Below are 9,416 nucleotides of genomic sequence, written 5' to 3'. Positions count from 1 at the left end.
ATCAGAATCTTCAATTTAACAAAATACGCTCATCAGAAGCCACTCATACCTTCTCTAATCTCTTCAGGATAACCACTCTCGATCACAACTCAGTTCATCAGATCTCCATCTAAACCGGTTTCGTCACCATCCTATATCCCTCTGCACCGTCGTATCCTTAACAAATCCCCCGTATCAAACCCTAGCCAACCTAAAATATCGAGCTCAGGTATGAACATGGATGAGACATCAAGGATTTTGAGTAAAGAAGTCGAGAATACCTAGAGAAAATGTGCTAAAGGAGGAATCTTTGCAATATTGAATGGTCCACAGAGAGATATCCCTCTATTATCCGACTAGCTGGAGGACAACTGTGAGGACCAGGTAAGTATATCTCACTATTCAAATAGAATTTTATTCTTGCAATGTCTAGAAGAATCAGTCAAAAAAAGTTCCTTTCAGTTTCTGAGTTTTTTTTAATGGATATTGTGTTAAATTCTTAAAATGGTCTCCAAACTTTAACTCAAATAGATTAGAATGTATGATTCCTTCTTGGTTTGAGTTGTCATCTCTCCCTCCGGAACTCTGTCAAGAAGACATAATTAAATCTATAGGGTCTGTAGTCGAAGAGGTCAGAGGTATTGATGCTTCATTCTATTGTTGCAATAATGTCAAGGTGCTTATAAATGCAAATTTTAATCATCTAACCGAATTTAAGAAAAAATTCATTACTAGTGAAGCTTCATACAAAATTTGATTTCAAAGATATAACAGGAAAATAATAGATATCTTAAGATTTGATGATTTGCATAAAATTATGTCCAAGATACTTCCCCTTACCTTTGATTTTAGAAGCACATTTCCCTAGATTAGACTCATCAAGAACATAGCTCAAGAACTCACAAGACAACACTCTTCAATTAACTTTCTGCTAGAGCACACAAATCAAAAGGAGTTGACGAAGCATAGTGATATAGAGGAACAACTTCCAGGAAAAAGAAGGCTCAAATTAGTAATAGTACCCAAGGCGAAAGAAAATATAGAGGAGGGATTGGCTGATACATCCACAAAAAGACATGAAAGAAAAAAGAAGAAAAAGAGGGTGAAAATTGATGGGTCTAAAGGCAAAATAGAAAATGGAAAAGTTGGCAATAAACAGATTTAGCTAGGAATGGCTAAGGGAGATGCTGAGAACTAGGAACACAATGGGACCACGGGTTTGAAAAACACAAATAAGGAAACAGGGAATGAGGAATATAAAAGTAATGCCCAAACAGAACTCAAAGAAGGAAGCAAAGGGTTGGATTCAAAAAAATTAGGGAAGCCATTAGTATCAGACAGGAAAGAAAAATCTCTAAGTCAGAAGAATAAGGAAAAATCAGTAAGAAAGGCTACTGACATCCTATCCCCAAGCATGGATCAAATAGGGATAGTGGATCTCAATAAAAATCCAATAAATTATATAGGAGAGGCAAGCACAAGAGCTAAAAACCCTGCTGAGACCCAAGAAATAGTTTCAGAAGCAACCAAGATGTATGATTTAGGTGAGGCAGAAAATGATCTTCTTTTCTCCTCACCAAAAGACAGAGTGGAAGTTACATCCCCGAGGATAGGAAATCAGGATCTTCAGCAGCAGATACTGGATAGAAATTTTGAGGAGGAAATGACCACCCCCATAAATGAAAGACCCAAAGGAGCTTCCAAATTCTAGCAAACACCTGCTAACCATATCACTTCATCTTTTACGCCAGTGGAAACCTAGCTAGAGGTGCAACTCAAGGATTCAAGTAAAGAAAGTTCAATTTTAATAGATTTTTAAAATTTTCTAAACAAGGATCCAAAATCCCCTCTAGAGTCAGGAATGTTAGAGGTAGACGGTAAAGCTCTTGAGCAGCTATCTGAGGAACTGATTGAGGTTTTCAATTTTGATAATATAAATAATAGTTCTACCTCTTAGAAAGAGAATGTGATACAAAAAATCATCAAATTGGGAGGGGAGAATTATACAAGGGATGATCTTCGAAGGGATATTCTAGAAATTGAGATGGAGGACAGTTTCATGGAGCACGACAAACGAAGTTGGAATAATTCAAAAATCACTCAGGAAAAGGACAAGATAAGGAGAGGAAATTTGGCAGTACACAATCATGTTGGACTAGACAAAGAAGACGTTAGGAACAAGATATGCAGGGAACTAGAGGATGAGGAGTTTGAAAAAGAAGGAGATAATGTGGCCCCATCAGCAGATGATGTGGATGTATATCAGCAAGAATTAGTGAAGGATTTGATCAATACAAATCCACAAAGCCTTCGAATACCTGCATGCAAAAACCTATCACAGAAGAAAAAGACAAGAGAAGGCAAAGGGTTTTGCTCTGAAAAATGTGCTAATGTATTTTCAGCAATGAAAAAGATAATGAAATACAAAGGAGATCAATCCTTATAAAAGGAGATCAAAACCCTAAAAAGGGTAACCTAAAAGGAAAAGCTATTTAATAATTAATAATTAATTATTAAATAGAGATGCAAAAGGTGCATAAAGTAAAATCTTAAGAAGGGAGTAAAGCAAATTTAATAAATGAAATTAAATCAACGCTTTACTCTAACAATTAGGACTACATATGAATTAGGAAGGTCTAAGCTCTTCGATTTTCGGTAAGTCCAAAGGAAAAAGAGGCAGGAAATCATTAAAGGAATTGCGAGAAACTAAAGGACTTTGCTGGGAATAGAGGAAAATCGATGTGCTTCTAAATAAGGGGAAGGGGAAGTGCCTTCCCAAGGCATCATGAGAATCACATCATGGAATGCTAGGGGCCTAAACACTCCTAGCAAGAAAAGATTAATTAAACAATATCTAAAGAATTTTAACTTAGAAATAATATTAATCCAAGAAACAAAATTAAATAAATCTGAGGGTTCTAAATTTGATAAGATGCTAGGTATTTGGGATTCAATCCTGCAAGAGGCAATAGGTGCTTCTAGTGGTCTAGGCATTATCTGGAACCTAAAGAAAGTAGTTGTGCAAAGCATAGGGAATAGTAGTAATTGGATGTGTGTTAATATTCAGAGCTTAAAATCAAGCATCAATTTTATTTTAATTAATGTGTATGGTCCGAATAGTTAGTTGGGGAAAAAAGCGGTATAGAGTGAATTAAGTTTAGTTTTACAAAATTATAAGGATAGGCATATCATTTTAGGTGGTGATTTCAACTCTATATTAAGTCTAGAAGAAAAAGTAGGGGGTATACAACAACTCACACTTTCTTCTATTAAATTTATATCATGGGTTGAAAAGGAAGGCTTGGTAGAAATTCCTCAAAATAATGGGATATATATGTGGAATAACAAAAGAAAGGATAATGCATATGTTGTAGAAAAGCTAGATAGGTTTTTTATAGTTGGAAACGTCACGAATTTTAATAGAAATTTTCAATCCTCTATTCTACCTTATGCAGGATCAGATCACTTTCCAGTGTGTATGGAAATATTTAAAACATCTAAACCCTCTAGAAACCCATTCAAATGCGAAAAAATGTGGTTTCAAGACCTGAAATTTTTGGAGTTAGTTAGGATGTGGTGGACTCAAGCAAGGTTTGAAGGCTCCAAAATGTTCGTATTTATTTCTAAGCTCAAATTATTGAAAGAAAATATTTTAAGATGGAATAGAGAGCACTTTAACAATATCTTCAAAGAAAAATTGGAGAATGAGGAACAACTAAAAAATCTAAATCAGGAAATTATAAGATATGGCATGAATTATGAGTCATACAGACTAGAAAAAAATCTCTCGGCAAAACAGGAGGACATTCTTGCAAAAGAAGAAACATTCTGGAAACACAAATCTAGGGAGAAATGGTTGGATGAGGGAGATTGGAACACCAAGTTTTTTCACAACTCAACCATTTACAACAGATCCAAAAACATAATTACTAACATTACTAATTCAATAGGTTCACGAACAGAGAATCCACAAGAAATAGCAGACACGTTAGTCTCCCACTTTGAAAGGGTGCTCAACAACCACGAAGGATCAAACGGGGAGGCCCAATCCAAAATGCTCAAATTTATTCCAAAATTGTTGACTCCTGAAGATAACAAACATCTTAACAGACCCATCACTCTAGAAGAGGTTCAATCTGTAGTTTTCAATATGGACCCAGATAAATCCCCAGGGCCTGATGGTTTTCAGGCCTTTTTTTACCAAAAATGTTGGGATATATTAGGTGTAGATTTATGGCAAGCAATTGAAGCTTCTCGCAATGGTGGATCACTACTGGTAGAAATTAGTTTTTCTTTCATTACCTTGATCCCTAAGAAAGAGGGGCCAGAACATCCTAGTGACTTCCGCCTGATAGCCTTGTGTAACACTATTTATAAAATATTTTCCAAAGTTTTGGCCAATAGGCTTAAGAAATTTTTACCAAAACTGATCTCAGAAGAACAAACAGTATTTGTTCCTGGGAGATCTATTCTAGATGGCATCCTCATTATTTAGGAAACTATTCATTCAGCATCTAAAGACAAAGAACCATGTATGTTCATGAAACTTGACATACAAAAGGCCTATGATATGGTAGACTGACAATTTCTTTGTAAGGTCTTAGAAGCTTTTGGCTTTTCTCACCAATGGATTGATCTAATCTTCAAATTTATTTCGACTCCTAAGATCTCTGTTTTGGTTAATGGGACTCCTGAAGGCTTCTTTGAAGTCTCTAGAGGCATTAGGCAAGGAGACCCGTTGTCACCCTTCCTTTTCATCATTATGGCTGAAGCATTTGGTAGAGTAGTGTCGGATGCATATTAAAAATGAAAGATCTCGGGTATCATTGTTACTAGAAACGTACCCAACATTACCCATCAACAGTACGCAGATGACACTATTCTTCCTGGCAAAAGCTCTGTTCGAGAAGCATTGGGATACAAAAGTATCTTACAGTCCTATATGGATGCTTCAGGGCAGAAGGTGAACAAAGATAAATCTAAGATTTTCTTCTTGAACACCAATCCAGAGATGGAAAATCTAATCTACAAGATAATGGGATATAATAAGGGTAAGTTTCCTTGTAAGTATCTGGGTATTGCCCTGGAAAAGGGCTCAAAGAGCTACAAAATTTGGATGGACACAATTGAGAAGATGGATAAGTAGATTGGAAGTTGGAATAATAAGTGGCTTTCTAAGGCTAGTAAAATTACCAAGATTAGATCAGTCCTTTAAGCCATTCCCATCTTCCCTATGGCCTGTTTACCCCTTTCTAATTGGATGTCCTCAAGATTTGAGGCCAAACTCAAAAAAATTTTATGGAAAGATAAGGTAGATGATAAGAAACTCGCCCTTATTAAATGGGATAACCTATGCAAATCAAAAGAATATAGGGGGCTAGGTATTAAAAAAATCAATGGCAAAATGAGGTGTTAGGAGCTAAACTTATTTGGAGACTGTATAAGGATCATGACCATAAATGGGCTCAAGTCATATAAAATAAATATCTTGATCCAACTGATCCTGATTCTCTATTTCGAACGAAAAGACTGCCTAAAGGATCAGAATGTTGGAACTTCATGTCTAAGTGTCAAAAACACATTAGCAAGTTTTTAACTTGGGACGTGGGGTTGGGTGATAAAGCTCTGTTTTGGGAAGACTCATGGGATGGATTCCCTCTGATTGAGGCCACCTCCGGTTTGAAATTTTGAAACTTAAACTGATATCTTCATGGGGAAACAAGGTTAAGGACTATAAAATTAAGGAGGTCTCGGATGGAATCATGAGATGGAAATGGTGTATGCCAGATGGGATGGATATTGATCTAGACTCAGTCAAGGCTTTTGAGGAAATCATTTCCAAAAGACCCATCAAACAATCTGAAAGGATAGACAAGCTCATTTGGGTTGGATCTAAGGATGGCATATATAGTGTGAAACAAGGATATAAAACCATCATTCACTCCCAAAGATGGAACAAGGTTGAGATTCTGCATAATCTGTGTTGGGATGCTACTTGTCTTCCTAAAGCTGGTTTCTTTTTATGGTTAGCTCTGCAAAACAGAGTTCTGACCGTTGACAGATTAGAGAGGTTTGGCATTATTGGCCCCTTCTGGTGTGTTCTCTACAAACAGTGTGGTGAAAATGTAGACCACCTTTTCCTAAATTGCCCTTATGCACATAAATGTTGAGAATTGCTCAGGGCTAGACTCGGTTGGTCTACCCCTCTACAGAACTCTCTGAGGGGGTTTCTAAGTTCATGGCCCATGAACTTGGTTTATGGGGTATACAACAAGCTTTGGAACATCTGTCCCTCCATTGTGGTTTGGGAATTGTGGAGAGAAAGAAATAGACGCACCTTTCAAGCAAAAGAATTGAGTATAGATAGGCTTTTACTTAAATTAGAGGCGTTAATAGTGGAAGTACTAAATGCTCATCTTAGGAAATCTGCAAAAGAGGAAGGCTAATTCTCCTTTTGGGATGGGCTTATGAAAAAGAATTGGACCAATATTATGAACCCGCCACTAATGTACTCGTCGAGAAATAAGGAGGCAAGAGCTAATTGCAAGTGGGGTATTCCCCCTAAAGGATGGTACAAATTGAACTTCGATGGGGCGGCCAAAGGAAATCCAGGAGTCGCGAGAATCGGTTGCATAATTAATGATGACTGTGGCAAGTGGATAGCAAAGTTAATAGCACCTTTACCCCTTACATCTAATAACATGGCTGAACTGAAAGCCCTAAAAAGAGGCTTGCAACTCTGCTGTAAACTTGGGCTATCCAAAATTTTCATTGAAGGTGATTCCTAGATCGTCCTCAACGCTGTTAGGAAGAAAAAGACACCAAATTGGGTTCTAAACTCAAAGCTTCAAAAAGTTCTCACAATATTAGATAATTTCGAGGAACTTCACATAGGTCACATCTTTCGAGAGGGTAACATTAAAGCGAACAAAGGTGCAGATGATGAAACGATATTAGTTTATAATTCATAACTTATATCATATTATATAGGAATATAGCATATTACAAACTTCTAACCGTATAAATATTGCTACATTGGGATATAAGATAATTAGAACTTTGAAGACGGATAATTTGTCGCTTTAGTTCTTATATTATATAGAGGTTTTATTTAACCTAACGAGTCATAGTTAGCTTTGGCTCGTTTCATTCTTTTCCTCTATATTAGATTATTTCTTTCTCATCATTTTGTTGTGATGGTGGTTATCACCTTCTCTACTAATTGCCCCTTTCATCATTTAGTCTCAATACGAGGAGTAATACATCCTCACATGGGAAGATATTATCATAGCTGTCATAATAAGATGAGATTGTGGCTAAATTAAGGACTTCAATGTTTATTACAGTAGACACACGTATAGTATTATGATGCGGTAAAACCACTAAAGCTAAGAGTTTGAAGCAGCTATAGGTTCCTTTTTCAGTAGCAGTCAGTTGTTTCAATTTTGGAAATCAACTTACAGCTCGAATGGAGATGAATATCCATGTCTACCATGCGATTGAGAACAGGACAATGGCCTTCCTGGGGAAGGTTAAGCCCGAAAGATGGAGTCGTCTTCTTCGAGCGGTGGATGATATGATTCGTTGTGCAGTTATCAGATCCTTAGGTGAAAATGTCTTCGACTATAGTGCAACATGGAGGACTAATAGCACCATTATTGGAAGCTTTATTGGTATCATGATAAGGGCGAAGGTTAGAAAAGAAGACATAGTAAGACTCTGCAATGAAATCGTCAGCCCGGTTTGGAGGAAGGGATTGGAGAAAGCAGTTTACAGCATTGTCGATAAATATCGCATTCCATTATCCGAAAGGTATATGGGACTTCCCATAGGGGCGGCGGATTTGGAGACAGCCCCACGATGCCAATCCCTTATAGTCAGGGAAAGCATGACCTTTTACAGGGAATGGCTACGTATGGAGGCCAGTGTTAACTTTCTTTTGTGATGGCAGAGAATTATAGTCGGCACAAAGAATGAATGGGTCAGCAATTACCTCAAACTTTTCAATGCATATGTACAGTCGCGAGTCACATTCGACAACCTCAATGCATTGGAATTCTGCACTGTAAATTCAGAGAAGACGAGCCGAGCAAAGATTAACTTCGAATTACCTCCAAATCTCGGCATGGAAGAGTCAGATGACGTGCCGAAAGTCATTATGGTTTCATGGAAGAAGTAGGAGCAGTTTGGAGTAGATGGTATTGGGTACCAGAATGGGGTAGAATTATATTTTCACTCTGTAATAACTGTTTATCATAGGTGGTTTTTGTATTAGCCCATGTAATAGGAAGCTATAAGTGGTAATAGTAATTGTATTGACTTACAAATAGGACATATTAGTACCTAGTTTTGTATACTCCAAACATATACGAAGGCGGCTCGGTCTGGGTCTTCATTTGTATCAGAACATATATGATATCAATAGAAATTTCATAATATATATAATATAGAAAGCAACACTTTATAATATAGAACAAGGTTATGGTTATGGAGATCTCTCGAATGCGTTGAAATAAAATTGGTTTTTCAATTGTATGCTTTCTGATCCTATCCCTATTAAGTTTGATGGTTTCATTTAAGGTGATTTCTCTGCTTTTATGCTTATAGTCTTTTCTTTCTTTCTTTTTCTTTTTTTTACCTGATACTTATCTCATACGCTGACTCTAGATGAAAATGATGTATTAACCTGTAGAATTCTGGTGGTTATGAAATCAGTATAGAAGATTCATATGAGTGGATTCTAGTCTTAATTCAAGCAAACGATAACCCAATAGGAGTTTAAGATTAGGACATAGTATAGGTCTTCTTCTAGAGAAGCTCCTTCTATTGACAGAGTTTCTTTAAGCTTTTAAACCGTAGGGGCATGGTATTTATTTAACCCTAAATGGTGGGAGAGTGTTACAATCATTTTGTAGCATTATGTGGGAGAGTGTTACAATCATTTTGTAGCATTATGTTTTTCTCCTTTTGGTTGTGCCTTTTGTTAGATCTGCCTTTTGTTTGATCTGGCCTTTGTTTGTCTTTTTTTCGTATTGTTCCTTCAACTCCTTTCCTTTTCTGTAGTCGGGTGGTCTTGGTTTCTGCTCCCTGGTATGTTTTGGTTTTGGTTTGTTCTCTAGCTTTTTTAGTGTGTTGGTTGTGTCTTTCTCTTTGTATGGTTTCATTTCTCTGCTTTTGGTTCTCCTGCAGTGTTTGGGTCTAGGGTTTGGGGCCTGATTTGGTTTGGTGTATGTTCTATTAGGTTCTTTAGGGATGATCTGGGATGTGCTGGTAGAATCTCATTTAAACCAGACATCTGTCAGTATATGACAGCTCTAGCTCATGAAACGGTGAGCATGGTTGGGTGGATTCCTAGCCAATTCAAATTTTATATGATTTCATCTAGAGATAAACAGGACTTAGTGATATCTATTTTCTCTAGGCTAGGTCAGATGGGT

The sequence above is a fragment of the Cupressus sempervirens genome, chromosome 2 (assembly GCF_028749045.1).
Source record: "Cupressus sempervirens isolate cs-2001-9-10 chromosome 2, ASM2874904v1, whole genome shotgun sequence".
Taxonomy (NCBI): Eukaryota; Viridiplantae; Streptophyta; class Pinopsida; order Cupressales; family Cupressaceae; genus Cupressus; species Cupressus sempervirens.
The sequence above is the reverse complement of the archived record's forward strand: the minus strand, read 5'-3'. Positions refer to the sequence as shown.